We start from the raw sequence: 20,097 nt of genomic DNA on the forward strand, positions 1-20,097 counted from the left end.
CCAGACCACATCTCCCTTGCCTGCTAGCATCCAGGTGGGTTTGATCAATGGGAAGTACCTGCAGGAAATTAGAGGGTAGAAGGAATATTTCTTCCCTACTTTGCCAAACCTACAATGGTATCTGTGTCTTTCCATGAACACAGCTCCTTCCAGATGGCTTCCCCTCTACATTGCTACATTGCCAGTTCTCATCAGGTTCCCATAATTTTATGTACATCCTAGGGGTTAAGAGATCTTATTATTATGGCTAGTCAGTAGGGAACTCACTCACCATCCCTCGCCCATTTTTGTAACCCTGCCCATATCTCAGTCCTTTTGTCCCTCCATGTGAATCATCTGGGAGCAACCCTGCCCATACCTTGGTTAATAAAGTCCCACCATTAAACCTTCTGAAACTCCATCTGAACCATGTATTTTGTTGGGACCCTGACCAATACACCCCTTGTCTGTATTTTAATAACTCACTTAATCAACTAGCCTAACCCACTCAGGACATAAGGTCAAAACACATTCACCCAACACATGCATGAACACACCATTATATCAGAGAAGAGGCATTTAAAGCCTGAAATTTATATTTATAAAAATATATTTTAATCAGCCTTGCTCACTCCAATTCTGGTAGTTTACTTTAAGGAGAAGCAGCTCTTTCCATGAGCAATCAGAGTTTATGTAAGGCCGTCCATCCATATGAGCAGATGAACATCATTATAAGCCCGCTCTAAGATTGCAATGTTCCCAAACATTATTGCTATGCAGTCAACAGTTATAATGAGTCAGGAGCTCACTGCTCACCAATAAGTGGCACTGGCCTTTTTGTTCTCTTCTGAGTCAATCTCTTTATTGTTTCACTCCTTTGGTAGAGATTGTTTTAATATGTCCCATTTCTGAGCAAATTCTCTCAGCTCATCTTCAAAATTCTGAAATTCCACTTGGGTTCCCACTGGGCTGTGTTTGTTTATAAGGTCATGAAAGGTTTCTTTAAGCTAAATCAAGCTGGGTAGCATTGCTGTGCCTGAAGTTTTCTGTAAGTAATATCTGCAGCAAGACGAAATGGGTTTTAAATCATTTGTAAGAGATTGAGTTCCTTGTCCACGCTGACCCTAAGGACATTTCTTGCCTGTTTTTTTTTTTTTTGTTTTTTGTTTTTTTAATTTTTTTATGTTGAATGACAAAATGGATGTGAAAGTTCTTTGTGAACCATAAAGACCTTTCTAATGTAGGGGATTATGATGATCTCAGAGTTTGGGAACATCCTGTCTCCTCGGGTTTATTTTATTCCCCATTTTTCAGGGGTCATCAGATTCAAAAAGAGACCAGGACTTTTTTCTAAGACTTCCTTTTATATTTGGAATAGAGTAGAACCTAATTAAAAATACAATTATTCACTTATTTATTTACAAAATATTTATTGGATACCTTCAATGTGCCAAGCATTAGCCACGGTCCTGGGGTTAAAATGAAGTAAATAACACAATTCCTGTCCTTCAGGACTTTAACATTCATTTGGTTCTCACTCTGTGCCAGGCACAGTGCTAAATACTTCACTCACATTATCTCAATTAGTATTTATAACTATACTAAGTTAATTATATTATCTACATTTTACAAATAGCATGTAATAGCAAAAACAATGATGTCAATGATGAACTTTTATTGAGTGCTTACTATGTGTCAGGTAGTGACCTAAATGCTTCACAAGCCTCTTAATTAATACTCAAAATCCCCCTAAGAGTATTATATTGTCCCTATTTCTCAACTAACAACAAATATTTATTGACCACTTAATACTGGGAAGTATGATCCTAAGCACTTTACATGAATTATCTCATTTAATTATTTCAAGAACATCATGAAGGAGATACTACTACGATCCAAGTGCTTAAGGAACATGCCCAAGTTCATATGGCTGGAGTTGGTGGAACTGACATTCTAACTCAGCTCTTTAGAATAACCATGACACTAAATTGGCTCTCAAGAACACATTATTTCCAGAATAACTGACTCTCAGGGGAAAAACAAACAAAAAGATGTCAAGGTACACACCACAGCCAACAATGAAGGAGGATGGTTGAGAAATAAATCTGAAAGCAGATGTTGTATTTACCTTATAATCTTTTTTCATTACATGATAGCTTCCAACTTTCAAAAGAGACTTCAATTTATCTTAATTTGCTATAGGATGTGCACTGTTAGTATATATGGTCTCTGAAAAATAACTAGCAGAGAAACACAAAGGGCTTAAAACCTTGAATTCTCCTTAATTCACTGCTAGCACCAATGCTTTCCAGGTAAATCTTTATCCTGTAATATTTCAGATTAATCTGAGATTTCCTCCTGAGTATTCCCAGAGAGGGGTGCAGGAAATACAGAATTTCTGTCAAGTATAATGATATTCTGAAAACTACTCCTCAACACACATATGTGTGCATTGCCCCCCAAACACACACACACACACACACACACACACACACACACACACGAGCTTTTTTGGTAACATTAAGCAAAAAATTCTTGCGTCAAGCAAGAACTCAATACATGGCTGTAGAACAGAATGGAATGAGATAGAAAGAGAGCAGAATAATATAGAATAAAAAGTCATCAGTTCAAATGGAATGAAACAGCATAGTCTAGAATGTCTAGTAATTAAATACAATAGCATAGACTGCAATGGAAGAGAAAGGAAGAGAGGAGAAGGGAAGAAAACTGATGCTTGACATTAGATTGTTTGGATATATTATCATTTCTGTACACTTGCAGAATCCAAAAGGAGGGCTTGACTCAATAGCTGGTCCCTGAGAGCCACAGCAGCTCATGCTGGGCTGTAGATCACATAGGGCTACTCAACAGTGGAAGAGTCTCCCCTCCCCCCTAAGACACTCTTTTCAGAGCATACAACACCAGGAATCTTCTTTTACTTCCAGGTAGGAGAGGAGTTGGGAAATCCTAAATTGCATCTAGTTCCCTTTTAACCTCTGCCTTCCTTGGAAGTGAACAGCTCCCATGCTCAGGGTCGTTGCTGATGCTGGGCATGAGACACATCCAGAACAAACAGATTTTGAGGTAAAATCACATATAAAGAGTTTGGCTTTGGGTAGTCTGTCTATAGCCTTCAGAAATCCTAGGTTGAAGGACCTAGATATTTGCTAAGAGGTTATGCAAATGTGTCTAGCTCTTAGTTGTCTAATACCGTCAGAGAAGGCACAAGCACTTCCAGAGCACTATTCTAACAGCTCTCCTGGATCAGCTTTGGTGCCAGGACTGTTATTCTCCCAAGAAGGGTTCTATCCTGCATCACCAGGGCATCCTTGGGGATCATGTCCTTAAACAGTAGGCTGTGAGCCTGGATATCAAGAAGGAAGACTGAGCCCAAGAAGGCTGATCTATTTAAAGGTGCTGGTGGGAATGAGGAAGTCTCTGGTGAATTAAGGGAGTCAAAGAGTCTCCATGACAGAACCACAGACATCTCACCAGCTCCCCTCATATAGATGTGTATGTATCTTCTCTGGAGAAGCTTGACTAATACACCATTGCTTTGGCCTTTCCCCTATTAATATATAATGTATTAATGTTCCACCTATTAATTCATATATGTATATGTGTGTGTATATGCACATTTTTAGAAAGTTTGTATAAACATGGGAAAAATTCTGGAAAGATGCACAGCACATACAGTGGTTTCCTCCCCCTCCCTCCCCTAACTCCTCAGGGAGTAGGGGGAGCATTACAGTTTAGTGGAGAAGTTTGTTTTGTTTTGCTTTTTATAATAATCACTGAAATACACTAAGTGCTTGCTAAATGCTCAGAAACATGCTAGTGTGCTACATACACAATGTCAATTAATATGCCTAACAAACCTGCAAAACTGCTCACTCTATTTTGCAGGAGCTCAAACCGAGGTCTTGGAAGGGTAAATAACTATCCCAAATACATTAAGACTTGAATGCTACAGAGCCACAGTTCAATCCCAGGTCTGTCTAATCCAAAACTGTATTCTGTCCATGAGGCACTTTCTCCACAAAGAGATGATTTTAATGTAAATAATATATATACACCTATACATGTATATGTACATATGTGTATAAAACACATACATATGTGTATATATAAACATATATAAAATATACATGCATGTATAGACATATCTATTATAATTAAAACATACATATACATATGTGTATAGATAGAGAAAATACTTTTTCAATGTAACTATATTACTCCTACATTTTTTTAAGAATAGATTTTAGTATTTACTCCAAAACAATAAAAATGATAAGATCTGGGAAAGGGAAAAAGAGAAATAAATTCAGTGAGAAATAATATTTTCCTTTTTACTGTTTTAGTTTGTATTTCCCCAAAAAGCAGAGCCTGAGACAAGGACTTGGGTACATATTGTTTGTGAGGTGATCCAGGAAAATAGGAAAAGCCAAGATAAGGAAGTACGTTGGGGTCACTACCACAGACAACACGGTTCAATTCTTCCAGGATCTCTGAGAAGAAGATAAAGTGCCTCTCAGAACTGCCCACCTGAAGGAGAAGCTGGGCCACTTGCCACTGGCTTCTGCCCTGCTTCACAGAGGGCACCAGGGGTGTTACCTCCAGGCGTGGAAAGAGAGCTTGAGGTGGGATCTGCCACTTGAGGTGTGTCTCACCTGAAGCTAACATACAGGCAGGTGAGGGGCTGTGACACAGGATACCAAAGGAATCTGTTAGGTGCACCATGTGAAGATTACCTCAAAGGGGGATCTTTTTTGTTTAGATCATTTTTTGCTGTTTAGATTATTTTGTTGCTTTTTTCTAAGGAAAAATACAGAAAGTAGCACAGACTATTCATCTGAGCCAACCCTGACCGGTAAGGTGTTGGCACACAGTTCTGAATGGATGCGGCTAAAGGAGATGGGGTGCCCGGGCAGCAGACAAAGACGCAGGGGAAAGGCAATTCACAGGAGAGCGGGGCTTCCTCGCAGAGAAGCCTTTCAGAGCCCCTTGATGAACCTCACGAGCTCCCTTGCTCTGCAGTGATGCTCGGAGAAAGGAACAACCAGCAGGGAGAGTTTCATGTCAAATTGCATCTGAACTTTCAACTACATTCCTCCTAACAGCTGCCTTGGGTAAGGATCCTGGCAAGTGCTTTTAGATTTTTATTCATGTGCAGACAGGAGAGGAGGTGAGGAAACAATTCGGAGATGAAGAACTCCAAATTATGAGAAGAATGCCAACTGTCAATAATCAAAATAATTCTTCTCTGCATAATCAACACCACATCGGCACAGCTGCTGCCGAAGAAACAATAAACTCCAAGTAAAAATAAAAATCTCTCTTTTTTTCATGCTACCTTACAAGGAAAATCTGTACTGGAGCAAGGCTTTGTGAAGTAGTTCCTAAAGCATGCAATCAACATTTTCTTGAAATTACAGCTGGCATCTTGCATCTAGCAAATGTCTTTCTTTCCACATTATTATTTATTTATACCTTGTAGAGATGCTTTAACACTCAACTGCTAAACCATTTGCTTGACAATTGATTGTGTACTGCCGGATGGCACACCTCACCTTGGAATGTTGAGATTACATATTTACATGTATGCCAATGTTGTATGTGATTTGGATTATGTGACACTTGGCCACTGCTAATTATGCAGGAGTCTCGACCTTGCTACACATTTCATAGCATGGTATCATTTTGTGGAGAGGGGCAATCCCAGGTTTCACAAACTGAACATCAGGGAATCCAGAGCAGTAGTAGGTATAAAGTATTGGCTTTGGAGTCAGACAGGTTGGGTTTGAATTACACTCTGCCATTTACTAGCATGTAACCTTGAGAACATCACTTGACCTCTCAAGGCCACAATGTACTCACCTGTAGAATGGGAGTAAGAATACTCCCTCAGATGTTTGTGGTGGGAATTAAGTAAAATAATGTGTGTGGTATGCTCTGCACAATGCAGGGCCCACAGTAAGTGCACAGTCAACATTAGCTGTTATAACTGCTCAGGAGTTAAGCAATATTTCATCCTTCTATCTTGAATTTCCTTCCATAAAATAGTGATGGCCTACTCTCTCTTTGTTCATGGAAGGATTTCCAATTCCTAGGATTTCTAATTTCTAATTTTCCCCTAGTTATCCATGGGGTATTCCATTGGTAACAAATTGCCAAGACAGCTATTAAAATCTGGGTCCTTCAGGGCTTATGGACAGAGAGACACAAGAGGTGAAGAGTGCCTTAGGGCAATGAACACACATCTCCCAGGCCAAAGAGGGAGCTTGCACAGGCTGATTTATTCCCTCTTTTCTAAACACATTCTCTGCATCTCCCTGACATATGATGCAGGTGACTTCAGCATTGTACAGAACAGGGCTGAAATTCAGAGATGATGGAGAGCTATTCCCCAGACACAAGGTTCTCTTGAACTCTATCAGCCTTGGTCCCTCTTATCCCTCATCTCCCCAAAACAGGCTAAAGCAATGCTTACAGACTGTAAAGTGTTCCCCTTCTTCAAAAATGCATCAATGGCATCCCATTGCCCTCAGATAAAGCCTGATTTCACAAATACGGACTAGCTTCCATGGTATGCACTACTCTGTGAGGACACACAGTGCTCAAAGAAGCAGAATCAGGCAAGAGTGGAGACAGGTGTGAACCCACGAAATGAACTAAAAATCTCATCCCTGGTAAAATAATCCCACACATCCTGAGAAGAGAAGGCCACTCAGAAAGTGAAAAAGAAAAAAAAAAGCCACATCACATCCAAGTCATGACCCTTCCGTTTCAGCCACGTGCCTCAGCGGCATCACGGGGAATTGGTAAGAGAACGTGCTCTTTCTAACATCATGAGCATCGAGGGGACAGCCAGTCCCTTGGTATCCCCTGGGCTATTTAAGATCCTAGGCTGTGAGGCTGGTCAGTCCTGGCATGGATCCCAGATTCTTAGGCAAGTTAACTTATTGCCATAAGCCTCGGCAGCTCCTCTGTATGATAGAGATACAAATAGCTTCATAGGGTTTAGTGAGAATTTAAGAAGACAACAGACAAAATGGTACTTAGCTCAGAGCATCAATAAAATTAGTATTCATCTATACAAATACTATCATTTACTAATGATCATTCAAAAATTTCATATCATAGTCTTAAAAATGATAAAAACTGTACTACATACCCAGAACTAAGCACAGGGCCTCAAAACATATACAGAGGAATGAGGTGAGAGATGGAAGATGGGTAACCAGGTCCATGGATGATGCTTAAATACTTTATTCTCAGACAAGCACTCAGCCTCAGTCACAGTTTATTTGTTCTTACTGTATGTGTTATTCTAACAGGCTTAATTATCTGGCTTCCAGTTCCAGAATAGATTTGAGGCAGCTACACTGATGGGAGTAGAGAACTGCTATGAACAGGCAAACCATCTGAAGACATGTAAGATGCTCTACCCCTACCTCCGGCTTCTGCTTCTCGTGGGTCTGCAACTCCATTCCCTTCAACATCCCCCATATCATGACCTCAGTTCTCTTTGTCACCTTAGCCCTCTTTCAAACCTATTCCATTTTTCATACCTCCTTAAATCAAAATTAAATGCAATATTACATGTGTGGCTCGACCAAAAATAATTGGAGTCCAGGTGTTATAAGGAGATCACAAATGCAAACACTTTTAGAGTAAATGACTGAAGAAAGCAAGAATAGCATAAGAATTGGTGTCTCTTCTGTGAGCAAATGAAGAGAAAATGCCTGGCCAAAGGCATTCCTGCATCCATCACAAGAATAGCTAATAGTCTGACCCAATTTGTGGGCCAGATTTGTGTAAGTCAATTGGGACGTGGCATTTGGGCCCAGTAAGACTGAAGGAAAAAAGGGATATTTCAAGTTTGCGTGACAGGTGTCTTCATCCCTCTTTCAGACACAAACGAGGAAACATGAGCCATCTTGCTCCTAGATGCCACCTTACAACCGTGAGAGGAGCGGCCCACATGGAAAAAGTCAGGATGGACGGATGGAAAGAAACTGTGTCCCTGATGAAGGCATGAATTGCTGAACAACCGACCCTAGAGTACAGCCTACCTCTAGACTTAAGTAAGAGAATAAATGTTCCTACTGTTTAAGGTGGTGTGAGTCGAGGTTTCTCAACTTGCCCTTAATAGTGTCCTAGAAAATACAGAACTAATATTTTAACTTTTAAGTACTGTGACAACCCGGTAGGATTGGGAACTCCTTCGCTGGGAGCAATACAGAACTCTTGAACACTTGAAAAGTGAGATGTGCTCTAAGTACAAAATTAGAAAGACTTAGTACAAAAAGTATATGTAAACTATCTGATTAACAGACTTTTTATATTGTTTACATCTTGAAAAAATAATACTTTGGGTAGGTTGGGTTGAGTATTTTCAATCATAAAGTTAATTTTATGTATTTCTTTTTACCTTTTTTTAAATGTGGCTACCAGAAAATTTGAAATTACGTCTGCACTCATGTTGTATTTCCAACGGACAGCGCTAATCCAGTTGTAACTGCCCTCTCTAATTACCTAAAGATATTAGGTCATACAACACTATTTACTCATATTTCACTGACTGTCAGCAAAAATGTCTGAACTTTCCCTACCCTTCCTGTGCTAAGTCATTTTTCTCCATTCTTTCCTCTGTACAGTTATTTGCTCAGCCCAGGTGAGGAACTTACATTGATCCTACTTATAGCTTATCTGAAGTGTGTTGCGATAGCCCAGTGGTTCACCAGAGGGCATGCTGGAAGTTTGTGGGGGCCAGTTTGAGTTGTCACATGATGGGGAGAGGCGCTACTGTTATTTAGTGGGCAGGGGCTTGCATGTCCCCTAGCGGATAAGACAACTATCCACTTTCCCTATGCCATGATGAAAAATGTGTTTATATATAACTGGCCAGAATCAAATTCCATTTCAGTTATAAATATGGGGGGAGGGGAATTTGCATGGGGTTAACTTAAATGACTTTTCTAGGAAGGCAACTACTGTGTAAACCAAAACAGAGGTATACTTTGTTTTGTTCAGAACTTTAGAAGCTATTCACCGTTTTAGAAAATCACATCATTTATAACAATACCATTAATGGTGTCTGAGTCACTAGCATGGCTCAACAGCACAGGTCCACATCTGAGCTGGTACAGTAAGGCAATTCTATGTATATGTATTAATGTACTTACCTCACCCTTATTTCAAAATGTCCCATAGAAGAAAAAGGAAACATCAATCCTATTCAGTTGAAAATTTTCTTACTTTTCTTAAATCCAAACTAATTCATTAGATCAGAGACAAGCATCTAAGTACAGTCAGTTCTGACATAACATAATGTATGCATTCCTAAAATGCCAGCTCACTCCACAAAAATCACACAACCAAAACCACAGGGCCTATGGGGAAGGTGGATCGAGGGGCACAACACCCAGTTACTTTGATAGTGACATAAAGAAAGAACATAATAAAAGTGGTTGCATGTTAAATGGTTAAGAAAGTATTACCTAAAACATGACCAATCTGACCTTGAAAAAGACCTGAGGTTTGCTTGTAGAAGTATGGGCAATGGAAGGGCTGTGGCTTGTGGGTTGTTGTGAGGTGGGGGAAGCAGGGCTGTCTGAATCAGAGGGAAAGGGGTCCACCAGCTGTGGATGAGTGTAGCTCACCACACAGGTGAACTGAGGCAGCTGGTTGATGTTTGGGCTGTGCACATATGGAAGTTTTGTGTTTTCTGTAAGCGTATTTAGGTAACTTTTTTCCTAATCTACCAGAATGGAAATTTATATACTGTATATCTGTTTGTATGCTATATATATATCTGTGTTCTATGCATAAACAGAATAGTATTTTTTTGTCTGCCAAGAATGACTCTTTGCCCCCTTGGGGACAATATTGCCCCCTCCCCCCAAGAATGCATGCGATCAAGGTATACAGAGAGGATGATGGGAGCACAGAGAAGGGGGTGACTCACTGCCTGGGACAGTCAGGGAGGGCAGAAGAGGAAATGACATCTGAACCAGGTTTTGTAGCATGAGTAAGTCTTACCATCTGGGAAAAGGGAGGGAAGTGGTTCTAGAAGGAACAGCTTCCAGGAATGTTTGCTAAATGTTTGCATAGCATGGTATGCTCTGAGAGCTACACATCCACAGAAAGAGTGGGGAATTTAAAAATACAAATTTTAGTACAATTTTAGATACAAACTGACTCTTATGAGGTATCAAATCCTAGAAACCTTTTGGGGGCAGGAGTGTATAAGGAGCAGAAACTGGGAAGAACCTTGAGTTATTAAAGATAGGTATTAGGTTCCTTTAATTTCAGCCTATGTCTCAGATGGAAAGACTCCTGAGTAATAAAAATAATAGAGCACACTTTGGGCATAGTTCATTCACCACACTCTCAGACACATTTCGAATACCATTCAAAGCGAGTCGTGAAAGCTCTGATTAATATACAACACAGAGCTCTCTCTATATACTCTCAAGGGTAAAAATACTGCTGAAAAGCCAGTTCTTTTAAAAGCTGAGCATCTAACACCACCTTGTGAATGATAATAAATGGCAGGCTAAGCCAGAAGGTAGACTGGCCCTCTGTCTGGGTCTGCAAGTTTTATATGCACAGAACTAACTACAAACCTGTTCTTTGGCCAACAGAGCAGGATCGTCTTCCAGTGAGATAATATTTCCTATGAGACTCCTGGTATTTCCCAGTTCCAACCTGGTCAAAAATAGCAACCCCAACTCCCACGGGATGTTTCCTTTTTCTTTTTTTTCCTTCATATTCCCCATTGAAGCTCCATCAGAACTGCGCATCTATTTGTTATTAAAATAATATGGCAGTCATTTTCTCTAAGGCCAGAGAAGTTTAAGATTTTTCCATAACATCGAGTCCTTCCCTGGCCTCATAAAGCTTGTCATCCACTCAGAGACGGGCAAAAAACCACACAACTAATTTCAAATGTGATCGAAACAAGGGAGAAATAAGTAGGATTAGACATGCAGGACAAATGTAACTTAGAACCCATCAGTTCATATACAAATCAGGACACTTCATGCTGTGCAGGGCACCTTGACAAATACAAATGCATGTTATGGGTGAGGAAAAAGAAAGAGCATGGCATCCTCATGGAAGAAATATAACCATGTTTGCCCTCTCTAATTACTGTAATTAGAACTCTAGCCATTTGAATGAGTACTGTCCAGCAGCAGATTTAATTCTTACTGGTCATCATGGACCCAAAGAGAATTATGCAGGGACATTACAGCACTGTTTGTGGAAGAAAAAGTAATAATCTAAGTACCCCTCAAAAGGAGATGAGTTACATGCATGAAGCACTCTATGCAGTATTCAAAAGAATGGATGACAGCTACATACAGTAATGTGAGACTACATCCAGAAAATATTGTTGGGTAAAAAAATAAAGTGAATGTAGAATGACATGTAGAGTGTACTTCCATCCGTGTGAAATTTAAGGAGAGACACACAGGTTCAAGTAAACTTCCACATACACAAACTATCTCCAGAAGAATACACAAAATATGATGATGCCTCTGGAGGGGAACTGGGTGCATGAAGGTCAGGAAGGCTAAGAGACAAGTCACTCATTACATCTACTTTACTATTATTGGAAATTTGCCACATCTGGTTAGAGAAAAATGATCTCCAACAGTATACATGGAGAAAGGTAGTGTTAACCAACAACAGAACAATTCATTTTATAATTCGCCCTCCATCCCATGTGTTAGCTTAACAGAATTCTCTAAACATTTAGAAATAAGGTCAGAGAAGTTAGATGGGTAGAGACCAAGGTTCAAATGCAACGGGGGTGGGGGGGGGAATCAGGAGAGTAAAGAAAGGGGGCAAAGCTTCACATGAGCAATAGACAAAGATACATGAGCTGTTGATCACAAAAGCTAAAGGATGCACCTGGGCTGGGTAACACGATTTTAGGTGATAAATAGACACTGTTGGAGAAAATTGATTCACATAATGAGAAAATTATTCCCTTTTCCAATCTTTTTTTATTGCTCAGATATAATCAAAGAGGAAGTCTGAGTTTGGCAGCACAAGTATGTCTTTATGACCTCTGGACACTTTCCTGGAGTTAAAAATTTGATAATGTGTTTTGATTTGACTGCATTTCTTTTCACTCATATTCTTCTAAGAGAAAGTAACTCCAGTTTCCCATTTATGACTTTGAAACAAAGCCTCCTTCTAAAATAAGTGTATTTACTTTTGATGTTTTAAAATGAGGCATTTTAAAGGAAAACATTAAGTAACACAAGAGATGCAAGGGGATGGCAAAATTTGTCAATGTGCTGCATGAATGACAGAAGTTGAGCAATCAGTGCCCCGAGAGAAAAATCCTTCTCAGTCTATGGCAGAGAAGCTGTGCAGTTGTGTGGTTGTGATTTGTTGTTGATTTTTACTTTCATCCCACTGAGCAAGCACTGAATAAAAATACGGGAGATTGTTCAGGAAGCTGCAGTTTTGTTCTCATTGCCGAGGGTACTTCACAAGAATATCATTAGTTTTTGAGAGCCATTCCTTGGATAACTAAGAATACCGAGAACCAAAAACAAAGGCACAAACTCTGAAGGCCTAATTAAAAGTGTGATTCTTGCCCTGGTGGGTAACGCAAGCCCTTTGGTTAGCATCCCAGGAGAGAAGAAACACCTCAACTGAAATCACGTTTTCCCGCTTTCTCCCTCTTCAGTTCTACCATCTTTTCATTAGCTAATCCCAATTAGAGCGCTTTTTTCTAAAGCCATAAATCTCTGCCGTTCCCAATAAGCATAAATTATATGGTAAATAACTGTATTCTGTGTCCCTCCAGAAAAATAAACCCGCCTTTTTTTTTTTTTTTTTGGGCAGTTCATGAGACTGAGCTGCTAAGTCAACATTCATGCTTTTTGATTTGGGATTTTGCCCCGCTTCTCATCTATCACTCGTCTATAAAAGCCACACTTCTTTTAGGAAGAAAACTACTGCCAATACACTTCTCTAAAATTCATCACAATAAAAGTATGATTTTTCTTCCTATTTCTGAGTGATTCCAGGTAGTGGGAAAAGCTTGATCGTTGTGTTAAAATCTACCTCTGCCATTTCCTGGCTAAATGGCCCAAGACACTCATGCTGACTCAAACCCAGGTCTGGACCATCAGCTGAGGAGACAGGCCTCAAAGAATTTTGTCTCAAAATAAATGAAGAAACTTAACAGACAACGTTTAGCGCAGTGCCTGGCACAGAGTATATGCTCGTTAATATTAGTCATTCATATTGTACAAACCAAAGTGGTGATTTTGTTGTTGTTGTTCCTTCTGTGGTCAGCATTTGCTTAACCCAACATTTTCTGTGCTAAACTAATTAACAGAAACATACCTTATCCATGATTGATTTTCAAACTCATTTATTACTCGTTTCTCTATGGTTTAATTTAATTAAGTTGAGCAGCATATCAAATATTGATTTTAATAAAATCTTGATTAGGACTCGAGCAATTATCAAACACAATTTTCATACCATTCCTGAATTTCAATGGAACCAACCTGAAAACCAATTTGCTTTTAAAATAAAGAAGTGATTTTATATACATATACACACACACACCCCTCAGGCCATTTTCAGAAATAAAGGAAAAAATAGCCTCCCAATCATTTCATTAGCAAAGATAAGCAGCAATACCTGACTAGGGTTCTAAAAAGCTGAATCCAGCTAGTCATCTCATCTCCAATCGGTAGTGGAAGGGAAAAAACAAACTAGAACCAATTCCTTTGATAAACATTAATTTAGCAACTACTATGTACAAGCCACTGTCCTACACTGTCCAATACAAGTAGAGGTAACCAAGAGCTAATCATATAGCCAGGTTTAATGTGTGTGGAAAAATCCATCAACACATGAAAGTCTTCAATTTTACTGAATAATAACCAGAGAAGTATGTGTATTTCAATTCTTGAAATTACTCTGCTGTGTAATTTATGTGTACAGACTGATTCTTAAGAGAATATAATGTAAATGTGATGGAATAAATTATCAATAGTATCATATGAGCAATTAACCATCAGTGTAAGACATTTAATAAGTTAAATATTTGGTTTGATAGTTGAGTGCTAAAAAAAATGTCTGGCCAATAGCTATCACAGCAGCACCACCTAGAGGATTCTGAAAAGCAGCACAGGGTCAATCCCCTCCCTTGCCAGTCTTCCTAAAGAAAGGTAGCTACTGACTTTCACCATCTCACGTCATTTAAAGCATTTCAATTCTATCCACACCATTTAGCATCTTCTTAAATCTTGAAATTTTTATGGAACTAAATGAAATTGAATGTTCTCAACATCACGATGCAATTGGACAAAGGATCCCAACTGTCCTCCTGGGGAGGCGGGACTGGGTGTGTGCTGGAGCGTCTGGGGCCAGGAACGCTGTGACCTGAGCCATGGCTCTCCCCTCCCTCAAACACACGCATACACCTCCTTATTCTGTCTTGATCCCAGACACATCTGCTCCAAACACTGGACATTTGGTAACATTTCAAAATCATATTGTGAGCTACTGGCCAGTGTTTATTTAGAGGAGGTGAGAAAAAATTAACTTTCTATTGTTAAACTTGTTTACACCAGCACATCCATCCACTTACTGATTCCCTTCTACTGGCCAAAGCTGAATCAATGTCCTGGGTGGATTAACAGAAAAATAACAAAACACCTCCTTTTTTTTTAATATAGTTCTCATTCTCCTATTATTTTTGTAATTTTTCTGAACTAGGGAGCTACTTTGGAGTCCTGTTAAAAGGCCTACAACTGAGATAATAAAATGTGTCTGCTCTTCATAGGAACTAGCACTCTCCTTATGTTATTTGGTTTCAGAACCTCAGCCAACTTTGCAGACCCTCAGCTGACTGCAGCCTCACAGGGGAATGGTGAAAATGCACATGCAGTGTGGCTGGGGCGGGGAGGCACAGGAGGAGCACTCACCTTCATTTCCACTGGAGGGCACTGTCCACCTCAGTCAGAGGGGACTGAGTCACAGTTTGCCAGGCAAATAGTAGACAGAAATCTGAACCACAAGAGACTATGGACTCTGGGAAACAAACTGAGGGCTTCAGAGGGGAGGGGGGTGGGGGACTGGGATAGGCCAGTGATGGGTAGTAAGGAGGGCACATATTGCATGGAGCACTGGGTGTTATACGCAAATAATGAATCATGGAACACTACATCAAAAACTAAAGATGTACTGTATGGTGACTAACATAATAATACAAAACAAACTGAGGGCTTCAGAGGGGAGGGGGTGGGGGAATGGGATAGACTGGTGATGGGTAGTAAGGAGGGCACGTATCTCATGGTGCACTGGGTGTTATACACAACTAATGAATCATCGAAACTTGCATCAGAAACCAGGGATGTACTGTATGGTGACTAACATAATGTAATAAAAAAAAAAATTAAAAAAAATAATATAAAATTATTATTTAAAAAAAAAAGAAAGAAATCTGAGTTAACCTGCATTTTGAAGTCAGGGTTCTGAAATGAGCACACCAGTAAAGGGCAGAGGGGGCAGTGGCTCATTCATGGTGATTCTCTAAATTTCAGGTACGTGCACTTGGGCCCAATTTACCAAAGGAATACAATGTTTTGCCGAGGGAAATCTTTTCCCCATTGTGTATGCTAAAGTCATCGCTAAAAGTCATACCAAGCTGCAGTAATTTTAGTTCTTTCAAATGTCTTCATTTTCCTGCACATGCTTTTCCCTCTATTCTACCTCCACACCTATTCACCTCACAAGTATCTGGTTCTCCTTCATGACTTAGGTTGGATATCACTAACTCCAAGAATCCTTCCAGGACTCCCTGACATTGGATCAAGATGACTTCCAATGTGCCTCAATTGCAACCTATGCTTCTCCCATGAGGAAGCTTGATATAATTACCTGTTTATCAACTATGTCCCCCATTAGGCCATAGGTGCCATTAAAGCTGGGGATATCTCTATCTTATTCACAGTTATATTCCCTGCATCTCAATGCTTCTGGCTCAAACCCTCCATCAATATTGTTAAAGGAATGATTGCCCTATGTAAGTATGATTTATGTTGGTGAGGACTCTGATGTTCTGTACACAGCCTCCATTTCTTTGCCTTCCAGACGAGTGCCTCAATACCCACTGTTTTGCTTCCTCACTTACCTTGTTCTCTTGATCCCTACAGTGGTCAGAAGAAAGGCCCAAGATTCCACAAGGTAAGCTGCTTGTTGCTATCAAGGATTATGGCAATTCTGCTTGGCCATCTCTTCACCATCTCCAGAACTTATTCTAGGATCCACAGACAACCCATCTCAATTCCTGGGACAGCTGCAAGAGAAGTGGTCAACCAAAATATTTACAGTAGGGATCTTTCTGCGGTGCCTGGTGAGTCAATTAGGAAGGAGATAAGACGCCCTCCTCTTCCCAAGCAGCTAACAAAGTCCTATTCTCTTTTGTATGCAGTTGACATAATAGCAGAGAAGGAAAACAAGGGAGTTCAACTTTGTTTCTGGCTCAGCTACTTATTGTGTCCATGGAAGGACTATGATAATTTAGAACTAGAAGAGCATAGAGCCATATATGTAACTTGAGGAGTACACAGTAGGTACCCAAATACAGAGTCAGAGCCATCCTGGGAATTTCCACACTGGTATGAAATAAGATTTACCACTCTGGATCCTTATTCTGTCAGTTGACTTTTTTGCCTCAGAGTCTACTCAGGAAGTAAACCTGCCAAGGTCAAGGGGTCACTGGGAGGGCAACTGAGACAGGGCATATCAAAGTGTTTGGAAAACTATGCCAGCCAACAAAAAGGGAGAGATTATTAATGTTAATAAAAAGGCCACAGACTGCCCCATCATCCCATAGCCATTATCCTCAGTTTTTAAAGGTCTGCAGAGAATATTTCACTGCTAAAATCCTGACTTAGGTTTAATTGGAAAATAAAACTTAGAGCCAAATTAGTTTAACATATATGAAATGATAATCAGTAGATCCTGAGAGTAAGAACCACACAGAGATCATTTAGGGTACAATAAAGGGGAAAGAGTATATATAGTTCTGTTGTTTTGTTTACCTTCACACTTGTAATTGTGTAGACAGTCAGGAATATACATGCTGAGTACCAGAAATAACCATTTTTCAGCCAATTCCCTTAGATAAAGCTCATAGTCTTTAGTCATTAAAAAGAAAAAGTTTTTTAAATTACTGGAAATCAGCAAAACATAGGATGAGAATTTTCCAAAACAGACCAAAGTTATTAAGCCAGTTTCAAGACTCAAAATGAACCCCTAGCGGGATAAATACAAAGAAAACCACACAAAATGAAACTTCAATGTATGAGTGATCCAGTCTCTCAACATCCTCACTGACATTTGGTGTTGTCTCTATTTTGTATTGAAGCCATTCTGATCGATGTATAGAGCTATCTCGTGGTTTTAATTTGCATTTCCCTAATGGCCAACGATGTTGAACATCTCATGTGCTTAGCTGTCACCTTTATATCCTCTTCACTGTAATGTCTTTTGCCCATTTTCTAACTGGATCATCTGCTTTTTTACTGTTGAGTTTTGAGAGTTCATTAATTCTTCATTCTTCATTAAATATTTTAGACACTAATTATCAGATGCATGGTATACAAACGTTTGCTCCCAGTCTGTAGCTCGTCTTTCAAATTCTCTTAACAGGGTCTTCCCATTGTTACTAACTTTGATTAAATCCATCAGTTTTTCCTTTTATACATTGCACTTTTGGCGCGAAGTCCACAAGCTCTTCGCCTATCTCTTAAGTATTAAGTTTTCTCTTGTTTTGTCTTTTTGTTTTTCTGAAAGCTTTATGGTTTTACATTTAAGTCTGTGATCCATTTTGAGTTAATCTGTATGTAAGGTGCGAGACTTAAGGACTTTGTTTTGGTTTGATTTGTTTGCTTGTTTTGTTTATGGATGTTCAATTTCTCCAGCACCACTTATTGAAAAACCTATCCTTTCTCCATTGAATGCTTTTGCACCCTTGTCAAAAAACCAGTTGGGTGCATTTGTGTGTGAGTAAGACTTGCATGTTGAAAACTACAAACTTCAGATGAAAGAAAGTGAAGGTCAAAGTAAATGGGGGAGGGTGTCATATTTTGTTAGCTCTATACATGAGAGTTTCATTTCTAGTTGTTTTTGTAAGTTCCTTGGCATTTCCTACATAGTCAATTCATGTCATCTCCAAATGGGGACAGTTATTATTTCTTCATTTCCATCTGTTTGCCTTTTATTTCCTTTTCTTGCCTTATTGAACTGGCTGAAAGTTTCAGCCCTGTGTTAAACAAGAGTAGTGAAAGACTTGTTCTTGATTTTAGGAGGAAAGCATTCAGTCCTTCAACATTAAGTACATCATCTGTAGCTTTTTTGTGGATGCCTTTTATACACAGTTATAGATGTTCCCTTTTATTCCTAGTTTGCTGAGTGTTTTTTAAAAATCATGAGTGTTAATTTTTGTCAAATTCTTCAACTGACAAAATCATTTGATTTTTTTTCTTCTTTGGCCTGTTAGCATAGTGGCTTATGTTGACTGAGTTTTGAATGGTGAGTCTTCCTCACATCCCTGGGATAAACTCCAGTTGGTAAGGTGTATAGTTTTTTTAAACATTGCTAATGCTATTAGCTAATATTTTGTGAAGGATTTTTCATGAACATTCAGGGAAGATATTGGTGCAGTCTTCTTTCCTTCTTTCCATTTATTTAATTTTTGTATACTGTTACTGACTGGTTTTAGGATCAGGGTAATGCAAACCTCATAAAAGGAACTGGGAAATTTTCCCCCTTCTATTTTCTGAAAGATATTGTATATATATCATGTTAATTATTCTTCAAACATTTCAGAGAGTTGTCTAGTGAGTCTCCAGTGAAGATTTCTTTTAGGGAATTTCCAAATATGAATTCAATGTCTCATAATATGGGGCTATTCAATTACCTATTTCATTCTGGGTGAATATTTGTGGTATTCATTCCTGCTAATCTGTGTCTTCTCCCATTTTTATCTTTGACCATCTTGCTATAGGCTTTTCAATTTTATTGATCTTTTCAAAAAACCAACTCTTTAATTTTTCTCTATTGTTTTCTTTTTAAATTTCATTGATTTCTGCTCTTATCTTTATAATTTACACTCTTCTGCTTACTTTGATTTTGCTTTTCTTTTCTAAGCCCTTCGTGTGTGAGCTCACATTATTAAGATGTTTCATCTTTCCTAATATAAGCATTTATATTCACTCTCAACATTGCTTTAGTTGTATCCCACAATTTTGATATGCTATATTTTCATTTTCATCCAGTTCATTGTTTGTTTGTTTCTCATTAAGATCTCCTCTGTGACTCATGGATTATTTAGAAAGTGTTGTTTATTTCCCAAGTGTTTGGATATTTTCCTATTATCTTTCTGTTATTGATTTCTAGCCTGACTCCACTGTAGTTGGAGAACATACTCTGTATGATCTCAACTCTTCTAACTTTGTTCAGGTGGGTCTTATAGCCCAGGATGTGGTCTATCTTGGTATATGCTTTGTGGGCACTTGGAAAGAACACGGATTCTGTTGATGTTGATTGTTCTATAAATGTCAGCTAGGTCTTATTGGTTGATGATGTTGATTTTTCTATCCCTGGTGATTTTCTGTCTGATTCTTATATCGACTGTTGAGAAAGAGGTGTTGAAATCTTCAAATATCACTGAAAATATGACCACTTCTTTCAATTCTGTCACTTTTTGCTTTATACAGTTTGCACCTCAGTTGTTTGGTGCATACATTTTAAGATTTGCTATGTCTTCTTGGTGAAGTGACAATGTTATCATTATTGGTCCCCTCTGTACCTGGTAAATTTCTTTGGTCTAAAGTCTATTTATCTGATATTAGTATAACTACTCATGCTTTCTTTGGATTGTTTACATGATATACCTTTTTCCATCCTTTTATTTTCTGTATGCCTGTATTATTATATTTGAAGTCAGTTACTTATGGACAGAATATAGTTAGGTCATGTTTTCTTTAATCCACTCTAGTGAGCTATACCTTTTTATTGGTATATTTTGGCTGTTTACATTTAATGTGATTTTTCATATGC

At 38.9% G+C, this 20,097-nt stretch overlaps 1 long non-coding RNA gene across 3 annotated transcripts in view; it reads right to left on the minus strand.

Annotated features, from left to right (window-relative positions):
• LOC113252518 (uncharacterized) overlaps window positions 1-20,097 on the minus strand; it is a 512,658-nt gene that overhangs the window by 487,679 nt on the left and 4,882 nt on the right. For all 3 annotated transcript variants that reach the window (XR_008960202.1, XR_003314880.4, XR_006409039.3), the window contains exon 2: window positions 16,163-16,327. This is a non-coding gene — a long non-coding RNA (uncharacterized LOC113252518). The remainder of the gene's footprint in view (window positions 1-16,162; window positions 16,328-20,097) is intronic.

The sequence above is a fragment of the Ursus arctos genome, unplaced genomic scaffold (assembly GCF_023065955.2).
Source record: "Ursus arctos isolate Adak ecotype North America unplaced genomic scaffold, UrsArc2.0 scaffold_19, whole genome shotgun sequence".
NCBI classification, from domain to species: domain Eukaryota; kingdom Metazoa; phylum Chordata; class Mammalia; order Carnivora; family Ursidae; genus Ursus; species Ursus arctos.